The sequence below is a fragment of the Podarcis vaucheri genome (genome assembly GCF_965113315.1).
Source record: "Podarcis vaucheri genome assembly, chromosome: 10".
Classification (NCBI taxonomy): domain Eukaryota; kingdom Metazoa; phylum Chordata; class Lepidosauria; order Squamata; family Lacertidae; genus Podarcis; species Podarcis vaucheri.
In genome coordinates this window covers 42,147,940-42,161,114 of record NC_138748.1, presented here as the reverse complement: position 1 = coordinate 42,161,114, position 13,175 = coordinate 42,147,940, and the positions used below count along the sequence as shown (strand labels likewise).

The window sequence follows — 13,175 nt, the reverse complement described above, 5'->3', positions numbered from 1 at the left end:
CACTGTTCTCTTGGGGAGGTGTGGTTGGGGACCAGTTGGCTCTACTGACTTTTATTATCAATCAAACCCCCATTCCAGGCAATATGTAGAAGGGAGGGTGCGCGCGCGTGCGCACACACACACACACACACACACAGAAAGCACAGATCATTGTACCAACATACTATGTATTTTGATAATATCAAAGGGGGCAAAAGAAAAAAACCTTACTTATATCAATGGTCCATTTGTTAGGCCAATCATCACCTTCATTCATTCTGTTGGCTATTCAGCAGCTGCACACCTTTGTGGTGCAGACCCAGCAGTGCAGGAAGAGCCTGGGGTTGGTCTTCTCATAAATTGGAACTCAGTGGTCCACCCCTCCATGAGTCACAGTACACATGTACTGTGCACTTATGAGATCACCTCTTTTTGGTGGGCGCCTGCAAAAACATTCTTGTTTAGACAAGCCTACCTGGATGCTTAAGAGAGTTGAGATAATTTCAATTTGTTTTGGTATTTTAACCTTAGTATGTTTTAAAGTACAGTTGTGGCTTTTTCTTGATCTTACTGTTTTATATTTTTGTAGAAATCACTTTGAGGATGGGTTTTTTTTACAATCAAGTGGCATATAAATTTTATGAAATAAATAATAAGATTGTAGCACTGCCTCATACTTAGGGCTTCATGGCACGCTTGCCAAAAACGTTGGTTACTACTACTACTGACTTGGAGTATAAGAAGTTGCAGAGAAATCTAGCAGTTGCTGTTAATAATGGCCCACAAATAAGCATGTAAGCTAATAAAGGATTGGAGACTATGTATGTAGTATCTGATTTATATATTACCTCTATGGCGTAGTTGTCTTTTCAAGGGACTGCTTTGCACATGAGGAAATAAATGACGTGATTTGAGTGGAATCAAAATAGCCATGCACAAATGATACATAAGTCCCTTATCATCTTCCTACTAAGGAACAGTTTCCCCTTGAAGGGAAACTATCCTTTTACAGCGTTGGTCAGTGAAGATGGACTGCAACAGCTATGCTATCATTCTTTGCCTAATAATCTTTTCTATTTCTCCACCCCCGGCCCATTACAGCCTTTCCATTTATTTGTATTTTTATCTCAGTGAATAGAATTTGTATGGAAAGCTTAACTTGATTCATATGCATTCTTAACTTTCTTTGGGTTTCCTGTTTCAACTACCTGCCTCCCCTTCCCTTCGTTCTGCCACCTTTTGCCTTATTCAGCAAAGAGAAGCAATTTTAACCCTGGGATCATGGTGGGATTCCCTTGGGTGTTGTTATCACCTCAGACTTCTTCAGAGATAAGCACTTAAGAGAACACCCATGGGACTGCAGAGATGAAAAGCAGAATTGATTGAAAGGATTTGAGGGTCTCTCTCGATAGAAACCTGATCCTTAAGCAGCGAAGGAGGAAGTTAAACACTCTGGCTGATTTGTCAATGTTAGGATGGATGCAGCAGGGGCTCCATCTGTGCCGCTTAGGAATTCCCAGGGCTGTAGCCAAATACAGGGAGGAGTGTGCAGAATGAAGGCAAACCCAAGGAGGAATTGCTTCACATATGTATTATGGGCATCCTGGAAATGGAAGTCCTGCTCCTTTGGCCCCTAGTCATACTGTGATTCACATTCTTCCTCCTCCAATCAGTCATGGTACTGTTTTAGCCTCGGAACAACTAAGAGAGATTAGGCTGAGACTTGCCCCATGCTGCCCACTGATCTTCAGAGCTGAGCAGGAATGCGAACCTGAATTTTCCATGTTCAAGTCCAACACTTAATGGCAACATGTAAGTGATGGCAGAGGTCATAGGGTGACTACTCCTTTGCATGATTCCGCCCCCCGCCCCCCGTCTCACTGTGAACCAACAAATATCATAGATACAGGCATTTCTGAAAACTCATTTGATTTCAGGTTTGCAGATTTGCCGAGAAATTACTATAGGCAGGCACTTTTGTCAGTGGGACTTTCAGGAAGATTGCTGTGATAGGTGAATGGGACGCATGATTGTCTTGGGCACTTGACCAAGCCTGTTACATCACAAACAATACTTGCTGGCTTCGTTTTGTTAGCTCTTTTCTTTCTCTCTTTCTTTTAAGATGATGTACCTTCAGGACACCACATGATTCTGCTATGCTACCTCTTCTCTAGAGTACCTATTCAGTGCTGGTTTGAAAAGAAGCAATGTCATCCTTTCCTCAGTGCACTACCATGTAATTTCAGGAACTTTTCTAAGTTTTTTTTTAATAAAAAACTTCAGTGGTGGAATTTCATCCAGATAGTAGAATCATAGAATTGTAGAGTTGGAAGGGACCCCAAGGGTCATCTAGCCCAACCCCCTGCAATGCAGGAATCTCAACTAAAGCATCCATGACAGATGGCCATCCAACCTCTGCTTAAAAACTTCCAAGCAAGGAGAGTCCACCACCTCCTGAAGAAGTATGTTCCACTGTCAAATAGCTGTTACCATCAGAAAGTTCTTCCTGATGTTTAGTTAGAATCTCCTTTGTTATAATTTGAATCCATTTTGGTTTGGGCCCTGCCCACTGGAGCAACAGTAAGGAAGCTTGCTCCATCATTCATGTGAAAGGCCTTTATGTATTTGAATATGGCTATCATATATCCTCTCAGGCTCTTCTTTTCCAGGCTCAACATACTCAACTCCCTCCACTGTCCTTCATAAGGCTTGATTTCCAGAGCCTTTATCAAGCTTTTTTTGAGGTGATACATGCCGGTACCCCATAGTGCCACCTCTTTCCCCCCTGCCACCATCTTTCTTGCCACGGCTTGCCCACCCCCTGCTCTCTCCCCCCTTTGCTTCTTCCGCCAATGCTTCCCGCGGCTGCAGGCACAGCTTCCCCGAGGTGCTTTGGTGTGACATCTCACTACTATAAAACAATGTGCTCAACATGCAAGCCTAATAGTTAGCATTTTCCTATACCCTTTTGGAGAGATGAGCCATTGCTGTAGCTGCCTTGCCAATATGCTTGTCCAGCTTAGTGTCAATGGAGAGGTTGCTTGTTATGCATATTGGTGGCACCCAGGTAGACAAAATCATCTACTATCTCAAGTGTGTGGTCACCAATGCTGATGCACAGAGTGCTGGCAAAATCCTGACTCAAGATGTTGGTCTTTGTCAGACTGATGGTAAGGCTGAACTCCATGTGGGCTTGGGCAAAATGGGTGATAAGACTACGTAGAGCTTCCACAGAGTGTGCTGGCAAGGCTGCATCATCTGCAAGCAACATCTTTTGGATAAGGGCCCACCATACTCCTGTCATGGCATGGAGATGTTCTAGGTTAAACGGACCCCCATAGCTCCTTGAATGGATGTACATACTGTTTTAAATTGAGCTGAAGGCATTTGAGAGCAGCAGGGAGAAGAATATGCCAAAAAGAGAAGGCCTATTTCACACCACGCTTTATAGGGAAGGCATCCGAGGATGAGCTATCATACTGGGTGGTGCAACACATGTTCTTGTGGAAGGACACAATAATCTTGTGGAGCTTAGGTGGGCCTTCTTTCTTATCGAGCAGTGTGAGGACTCCTTTTGGGCTGACGAGGTCAAAGGCCTTCATCAGGTCTATGAAAGCGATGTACAAGGGGTGTCTCTGCTCTTGGCATTTCTCCTGCAGCTGATGCAGTGAGAAAATCATGTAGGCTGTTGACCTCTGAGCTCTAAAGCCACATTCTGACTTGGGATAGAGCCTGCCATTGCGGCTGGCTTTCAGCACTTCTGTTGGAATTGTCTCTTGTCTTGGGGCTTTACCACACGCATGGGAGTTGATGCTGTTCTTCAGCTCATTAAGGGAGAGAGGGAGGGAGATCCAGCTCTTCCAAGACAGGTAGAGTCTGGATGCTGTCAACTGCTGAATCAGCAACCATGCTTTGGGGAAGAACAGTTCACGATAGTGCTCTGCCCATCGGTTCATCTGCTTGCTGCAGTCTGTGCTGATTTTCGTGAAGTAGTTTTGCTGACTGTTGATCCAAAGGCTTTCTTCATGCATTCATACATTTTGTGAGTGAAGAACATGTTTGTGATGTGGCGGCAGTGATACAAGCAGCCTTTGTCCGTTTTTGTTCATGCTGGCGGTACCAAAGTGACCTATGCAGTAGTCCCATGTGTGACACTTGCCCCCAACTCTGGCATTGAAATCTCCCAGCAGGGCTAGGTGTCTGCAAGCTCAGACCCTCCTGACAGCTTGGTTTAGTTCTTCATAGAACTTGTCCATTGTTCGTATGTCAGAGCACATGGTGGGAGTGTAGATGCTCAAGATGTTAACTGGATGATGTGGTTGAGAGGCAGAGGAAGAACAAGTGTTCTGAGCCCTCTGTTGACAGTTCTATTGCAGACGGAAGAGAGTTCCTACACCATGAATACATGGTTCTTCTCGACACCCTCTTTGCCAAAAAAGGCGTAGTTCTTCTATTGAAGGTTGCCATTAGAAGTGAGTCTGGTTTCCTGTAGAGCACTTAGGTAAATGTTGAGCATTTTCAGCTCACAGTCAATGAAGGCCATCTTCTGTGAGTCATTGACCTGCAGCAGGTCGGTGGACAAGCTAGGACACATGGCCCTGATGTTTCAGCTTGCTAGGCGCAAGAGGGTTTGTTTCTGTTCTTTTTTGTCTCGTCTAGTAGTTTGGTCCACTTGTTGAGTCATACTCTGAGCTCCAAGCACCCATTGAAGCAGACAGACAGTGACGGGTCAGCATTTTTTACCTTTTTCTAATTTCTCCTGAGCCCTGGGAAAAGGCATCACTTGATGAATAGTCTTGAAAGACTGTGAATAGCATGTTGGTTATTTTTAGAGAAGTAATTAATTCTAAGGGGGAGGGGGGAACTCGCCCCAAACTTTGTTTTTCTCTCTGTGCCTGTATCTACATAGGGACTTAGCTGCCATTCCAAGCAACTCTGTAAATAGAAAAAAACCTTTAACAGGGTATGTAGTGAAACTTAATACAGTTGCAAGCAATCTCACAAATATGATACAAAAATGGATCTCTGCATTGACTAACACTACGGCACCAGCCTCATTTTCATGTCCCAAGTGAGAAGCAGAGTGAGAAGTAATTAGAGAAAAGAAAAAATGGGTAAAGGAGGTTTCCCTTTAAATCTAAAAAAAGAAACCCCAAAAGCTTCAGTCTCATTCAGTGATATGCCCTTGGTGTTGTGAGTGCTCAGCACTGCTTTTCACAAGTGCTGATGCATAATTCAACTTTAATTTTTAGTGATGTGGTTGGTATACTGGGGGGTGGGTGAGCTCTCTTGTGGGGGGGGGCACACACACTATGTGTTTAAAGCAGGCTATGCCGTGGACCCATTTGCTAGCTAACAAATTTTATTAGGAGGGGAAAAGAAAGTTGGTACTTCCTTTTAGTAAAGCAGAGAGAGAGAGAGTGAAAATGTGAAAATGCTTTTATTGAAAATGTGAAGTATCATATTTTTATATTTTCTATAAATGTATCCACAAACTTGGATATCTTAAATTAATATTGTGGTTCTGAGTTAAAATGGTTGATCGGGTTTGTGCAATAGGTTGTTGAAATCTAACTATCCATTTATGTGCAGTATATGTATTATAGTAATTCTAGCAGTGCACTTAAGAGGGCACCTACAGATCGCTAAGTAAAGGATCTGATAACAAGCACACAATCATACCTGGTATTTTTAAAAGTGACAGGAATATAATCTGGAGGGGATAATTGGCTAAAGTATTTATGCTTTTAATTTATTAACATTTTGTGATTTTTAAAAATACACATAGGGATCAAACCCATAAAATATTTTGAAGAATGTTAACAAATAATCAAGTGTTCAGAAGTCTGCTCAGTAAACTGAATAATTGGTTATAGACTTGTCATCCTACTTCGTTAATGTTGTATTTTCAGTTAAAGTTATTAGACTGCTGCCTTCCTAAATGATCGGCACACTACAGGGGCTTAAGGATGTTATCAGTTTGAGTAACTGAGTTAAATACAGAATAAGTGAACCAGGAAGATAGAAAGGCACAAATCATACAAAAGTATATAGTAACAATTAGGTAGATTAATGGTTAAAAGTCCCTAGATAGAAAGCAGAATTAATTATATTCTGTGGCCTAACTGCAAGCATTGCATAGCAAAGCAGAGCACTCATGCTTACAAATTAAATTTAGTGAGGACATCTTTGATTTTAAAATGAGGCCCTGCAATGTAAAGTGTCATCAGTAATAGTATGTTATATCTGCACTATTTAATGAGCATGCTTATATCAAGAGCAGATTAACATTTCTAGCAATCTAGGAGGCTATCCACTTTAAAGAACTTAACATGGATTATATAATTCTCTATCTTAATACTATGGTTTTATACCCAATGTTGGATAGATGGTGGTCATCATAATGCTGAGTAGCATTCCTGTCCATAGATTTTGTAAAAATATTGATTGCATTTCCACCTGAATCATTCATCTTAAAAGTCCAAAAACAGACAAATTGAAGTTAGCGTTGGCATACCAGGAAAATTCTGCATATGTTAATCATCTCTAAACATTCTAAAATACATTGTCATGTTATTGGGTTCATCCCAAATGATTTACGTTCTGAAAGAATAATAGAATTGCAGAGTTGGAAGGGCCTCTGAGGGTCATCTAGTCAAACCCCTGTAATGCAGGAATCTCAACTAACTCATACATGACAGATGTCTACTGTCATGGGAGAAATTATTCCACGACAAAACGGTTTTGTATTAAAAGGAATACTAGAGTATAGGCCAGTGCTCATAACTTGCAGCAGAACTAGAGTTGCATCAGCAGTTGTATCCATCTGAAGTATAAATGGTGCTGCTGTGCAAAACACAAAGTCTGGGATTAGAGTATTGCACGCTAAATAAAGAGTTATTTAATCTCTGTATTTTACTCTTATGGCAAAAAAGCAGTTCTTGGGTCAGACATTTGGTAGGAAGTAGAGAAGAAAGACAGGGATTTCATGGAAGACACAGCACAGTGGACCATTCATTAGTGATGGAAGTCCAAGCACTGGAACATTTCTAGTTCCCAGATAAGAATGCAGGAGTACAAAGTACAACTGCCATTGATCTTTTATTTATTTATTTTACAGTATTTATTTATTCATAGTTTTTGGACTTAGATTATATTTTAAGTTTTTAGATTATATTTTATTGTTGTTTTGGCCTTCTAGTCATGACTTGGTAATGCAGAATGGAGGATTTTTTTTTCCTGGGCAAGACCATTATTTTTAATATCATTTTTTTTTGTTTGCACCATTGTTTCTCCATCCTTGACCTTGCTTAATAGAAGATTCCCCCCATCCTTTCTATCACAGTCCACTGTTACAGCTTTTAGCATCATCCTCTTAATGGGAATAAGCCCTGGAACTCAATGGTAGCAATGACAACAAAGCAGCATTAGTGATTTATTGGGAGACTGGATGCAATGGATCTCTCTCTGTTTTCCGGTATGTTGGCCAAGCTTGAAAGAGGAGATGTGTGCACAGTAGATGATTCTGCAAGGATCTGAGACCCGGATCTGCCAGGGAGGAAAAATATCCAATACATTTTTGGCTGGTGCATCCTGGGTTGTTCTATGTTAACCATGGACATAAACATCATAATTTAAAAATAATTGAAAACATGTTTCTCTAAATATAAAACAAAGGTTGATGTGAATTGATGGCAGTTTTAGAAATAATATGTCCCAAAGTACCATGACTATCCTTCTCTCTCCCATTTGTGACATTTTTAAAGAAACACCAATCACAAGAATTTAGGGCAATAGGATGCAACAAACAAAAACAATTGCATTTATGCCAATTACTGAGTAGGTGTCTCATTTGCACTTCAGATGTTAACATTTCTGCTTTTTAAAATGTAACCAGTTTTGAAAGTCATACAGCTGAACACAATGAAGACACTGAATTCATTTCAGATGATTATCAGAATTCAGGATCCATTTAAAGATGTACATAAATATGAGCTGATTTGAAAATTAAATATAAACGATTGGAGCGCAAAACATTTTGTTACCCTTGCCCAGATGGATGCTGAATTTTGAGATGCAACAAATTAGCTGGGAAGGTTGGCTCCCCAGGTGAAATACTCACTGGCTTCCTAGCAATATCTAGTCCCAACGTTGCATTGATACAATAAATGACAGCAGCTTCCCCATCAGATTAAATATTTAGGAATGATAGGTAGTGGCATGTTACTCCTGACAGTATCCTTTACACATTAGGTGCTCTCAATGCTTTGGAAGTATTTAGCTACAGTCTGAAAAGTAACTGCACCTTTCTAACATTGGGTCACCCCTCTCTTATCAATTTCTCTCCAGACCAGAGATTGCTTTTATCCCACTTAACTATTCTTCTGTTCTTCTTGGCTGCTTATGCATGTGCATGTCATGCATTAACCAGTTTGCCGCATGTTCAAACTAAACCTGGACTGACTAGAGTGTAGTGGAAGAGCAGCAAATCCTAGTTGCATGTTAATGAACCCAACTGAGAAGCAAAAGTAAGGCACTATCAGCTATGGAGAACAGAACTCCTGAAGCACATTTCATTTCTTTTCCTCTTTGTGTGGAGGCTTTTGCTCAGCAGTTTCCTTCCAGGGTGTGCCACTCAGGTATTCTCAGGTAATAAATGAAGGCACAACCAAACATGTATCCTTTTAAGTTTGAAATTTCTGTCAAAAGAGAAGCATGTGACTGAGTTTTATCATATATGTATGTACCTATTCATCGCCCCTTTGACTGTGTGAGCTAGTTGCCAGCAAATTCAGTTTAACCTGTTTCTATGCAACTTACTGCCTTAGGGTTTGTACAGATGTACATAATTTTAGCAATGACGCTACTGTAGAAATGTGCTCACTACATTTTTAGACAGATGTATAACCTTTTCCTTTGGATCAAGCTCAGCAGAACCCTGCTTTACCTTATTGGAACAGAAATATAGAGCTGATTGGCCAGCTCTGTGACCATTCAATAGCATTTCCCAACTACCCTTGGAACAGTGTGACATTTGAAACAAAGGGATTTTTTTTTATAAACAACAGCAACAACAACAAAGTGCTAAACAAACATTTGAACGAATAAGCATGTGAAGCCCATAAATGAAATTAAATAGACAATCCAACTAGAGCAAGGGTAAAGAGGAAGAACTCACTCACAACCACTTGCATTTGCAGGTACATCTGTATGCATCTTTGATTACGTCCATGGCAAGAAAATTATTTGACAATGTGGCTGTAGATGTATGGAAAATGTTACATATGAAAGTTTTGGTCCCCACATAGTGGCTACTGCAGCTGCAAAGTGAGCTCAAATAGCACACACGTATGTAGAATTTAGGGAGCAATAATCAGGGCTAGGGTTAATGTCCCTCACTGCCACATAACAGTTTCTCTTGCATATTATGTTGCATTGCCGAAGCTGCTGAAATCTACAGCAGTTGCCTTTAATGACTGTGGCAACTGAATACAGAATACAAATATATTCAGAAGAGAAAGAAGTTGTTATTACTGGTGATGAGTCTATGTTATGTTCCCACCATTGCAGATCATGCTTCAAATTGATCAGTCTTTTTTAAATTAATTTTGTTCGACTCCTTAAATGCCATGGCTGTTTTAGTTGGCTTTCCATTGTTAAATTGCTTGACAGCAGAGACTGGAATATTTAGGCAAATGGGGCACTACTCCATCAACCTCAGCCATCCCAATCTGCCTGCCTTCATACTTACAAGCAGTCCAAGAGTGGCTGTCACTTTGCTCCTCAGTCTCAGTGATGTCCTCCTAGTACTCAATGGATAGGAGGACAGAAACAAAACTAGAACTAGTTGGCTGTGCCTGCCATTGGTGCTAGCCCCACCTACACTCAGGGACATCACTAGGAGAAATCTCGGCCTGCCCCTGCCTCGGTGCCGAGGAGAACAGTCAGACTGAACTGTATCTCAAATTGCTGCCTGTTTAGTTTGCTCTGTAGAACTCAATGATTGCTGTTGAGAATGGAGCCAGCTGTAATCTGCATAGTTTTGTGATAGCCACATACCATGACATGTCTATGCAGAAATCAATGTCAACCAGTTTTCAGGTTTCTGTTGGTTCACAACTGGCTGACCTTGATTTCTGCATGGACATGTTGAGAAATGTAGCCTTTGAATAACTCTACTAACATGGCATGAATGACTTTTGCCTTGATACTGTAAGTGGTGCCCTGATGCATACAAATGCTAGTTATGTCACAGTTTCCTTTCCTCTCTTTATTTCAGTTACCAGACCCGATTTGTCCTTATTTTAATTTACATTCACTGGATGTGAATACCAGTAGGCTTAGGGAAAACATCTAAAATAACACTTTTTAAAAAAGAATGATCTGCTACACAGGAAGTACAGAATGGATTTAATTCAGAATGGAATAAAACAGTGTGGTGCATTTTACGATGGGTAATAACTAGTGATAGGCAAATGGGTATGATTTATATTTCATGGAATATAGGACTGGATTTCTGGGCTTGTTTCATGAGCACTACAGTGTTGGGTAATTCTTTTCCAAAAAGGATGCCCTTTCTACAGTAATTTGTCATAACTTGTCTAAAGTGGTTCTCTTGTAAGTTTTGCCCTCCATCCCAAGATCTGCACCTGTCGGCTTTCTTTTATCTTAACCTGTAGGTGACTGCTCCCTTTTCTGTCTTTTTAATGTAGATATTAACAACAGAGAAGCTGTGGGATTGACAGTTCTGACATTTGAAGCCCTTTATTTAGAGGACAAGAACAGTATGGATGCATATTTCTATTTGCAGCCTCAATATGCTTCCCACTCACCTTGTGTGTGCGTTGCCTGGTCAGTCCTGAATTTGGTCAGAGCAGTAGCACAAGGGTACTGTCGTGTGTTTTGTAGTTTTGAGGCTGCATCAATTACCATAATATGCAGTGGAAATTGTGCAAAGGAAACCTACTTGCTTGTAGTGTTCCATTTCAGTTGGGTAGCCTGAGGTCACAATCACACATATAAATGGTTAGATATACACTTAAAAAGGTAAATGGTGAATGCAAAAATATGTTTTCAAATACATTAACCATGCAGTTTCTTTCATAGAGCTGTTAAGGTGTGAATGTGAGGAGAGGTTCACAGGCTGATCTTCCACTGCCCCTCCCGTATGTTTTGCCCATTGGCGCAAAAAGCAGGTTTGGGTAAGCCCCCCACCTGCCAGTAGTGCTCTCCCTTGTCTGAGTTGGATCCCTCTAGCTGCTTTTAAGAAAAAGTGAAAATATGTGGCAAGTGATATAGGGTAGAAAATGTTCCACTTTTAGAAATGCATTATTTCATAAGGTTAATAATATACTTAATAAAAACATGTAAGATTGTTCAACTCGAATGGATACAATACCAGACAAATCTAAAATCAAAAGTTGTACTTATCCTTTTGCAGGTAATTATCCATATATATATATATATATATATATATATATATGCTTTCGTAGATTTTCACGGGTACAGGAATGCAGGTTTTGGTGTCTTCGGGTGTCTTCCCGTGTAAGAGTCGGGGTGTCTGTGCGACGTTTCGACGAGGTCTCACTCGTCATCTTCAGGCTGGTGCTTTCGGCTTCTTGTTACTGGAACAGAGCAGAGTCTGGTGTTTGAGTTCCTATAAATACTGTTGAGGGGTGTGGTGTATAGCCTCCAACGTTCTGGGCAGAGAGGAAGTTCCTAGATTAGTGTGCCTTTTCTTCTTTTGTTCCTTAATTACTTGAGGGATATCTTGGGTGATTTCATGAGTGATATTCTGAATACCACTGGGTGGGTCATTAAGTGTAGATTAGTTGCTAAAGCTTTCGTGTCTTGACCTCTTGAGCTTGTGAAGAGTTTTTCTGAGAAGATGGCTGTGCTGCATTTAGTTGTGCTCTGGCTTGGCTTCGTGTATAGGGGCGAGCTGTGGTTTTGTGCCTTGTGCCAGCCAGATCTGTGTAGGGATTGCAGGGGGGTGCAGCATCCGGAGGTGCCACTATAGTTTGGCTACTGGATGGAGTCTGTAATATGTCTGTGGAGAGGGTCTGGGTTTGGGTCTGGTGTGGTTGATTGGTGACGGCGTTCTGTGTGCCTCTGGTTCTGGTGTCGGTTTTTGTGGGGAGGGCTAATTTCCAGATGTCTGGCAGGCGGGACGTGTCGTCACGCTTGTTCATGTTGTGAGGGTGTTTCTCTATCTCGATGGCTTCCATGATTATTCTCTTGTGGTGATGTTCCATGTTAAAGAGCAATTTGGAATCTGCAAAATTAATTTCGTGTCCTGTTTCTTTCATGTGTTGGAAAAGAGAGGAAGTTTTTTCTTCTTTTTTGACGGCATTCTTGTGTTCTGCGATACGTGCATTTATTCGTCTGTTTGTTTGTCCAATGTACGTGGCTGGGCAGACTTTGCAGGGAATTTCATCCAAGATATCCCTCAAGTAATTAAGGAACAAAAGAAGAAAAGGCACACTAATCTAGGAACTTCCTCTCTGTCCAGAACGTTGGAGGCTATACACCACACCCCTCAACAGTATTTATAGGAACTCAAACACCAGACTCTGCTCTGTTCCAGTAACAAGAAGCCGAAAGCACCAGCCTGAAGATGACGAGTGAGACCTCGTCGAAACGTCGCCCAGACACCCCGACTCTTACACGGGAAGACACCCGAAGACACCAAAACCTGCATATATATATATATATATATATATATATAAACTAGAATTTTCATTCTAATTTTGCCCTTAGGTTTGTTGCCACATAAGTGTGAAGCAATTTTTGTTGAAGATGTTAGCGTAAATAGGAGCGTAAATAGGAGCTTCAACAAATTTTAGCTGTTTGTATTTTCATTTTGAAAGGACTTGTTTGTGCATGCGTGTGGCCAATACTGGCAATTTACAATAGAACTTTGTAAGGACTTTACTTGAAAAGAAGCCGACCAGTAGTCTTCACCCTTTGCATTCGTAATAGTATAAGGCAGTGGTGACTGGTGCTGCTCAACAGTGTCTTCAGTTCTGCTTTCCTCCCCTCCACTGCCTACCTTGTCTCTTTCATGTAAGGGTCCCTCAGCTTCTCTCCCCTCTTTCTCATATTCTGGTTTTTGTTTGTTTGTTTTGGTAATCACCAGATTATTCAAGTCCAGGAATGGTCAATGGATGGATTATTATTTTGCATTTCCTGGGAGG

General features: G+C 41.0%; 1 protein-coding gene and 1 long non-coding RNA gene across 9 annotated transcripts in view; one reads left to right on the top strand and one right to left on the bottom strand.

Annotated features, from left to right (window-relative positions):
• GRIN2B (glutamate ionotropic receptor NMDA type subunit 2B) overlaps window positions 1-13,175 on the top strand; it is a 285,857-nt gene that overhangs the window by 58,462 nt on the left and 214,220 nt on the right. The window contains exon 1 of one of the 8 annotated variants that reach the window (XM_082239990.1): window positions 8,521-8,628. The exons of the other annotated variants lie outside the window; for them this stretch is intronic. The gene's annotated coding sequence lies outside the window, so the exon portion shown is untranslated. Of the gene's footprint in view, window positions 1-8,520; window positions 8,629-13,175 lie in introns of those variants that run through there. 8 annotated transcript variants of the gene reach the window in all.
• Window positions 7,402-13,175, bottom strand: part of LOC309541855 — a 55,533-nt gene continuing 49,759 nt past the window's right edge. The window contains exon 3 of the long non-coding RNA XR_014223972.1: window positions 7,402-7,527. This is a non-coding gene — a long non-coding RNA (uncharacterized lncRNA). The remainder of the gene's footprint in view (window positions 7,528-13,175) is intronic.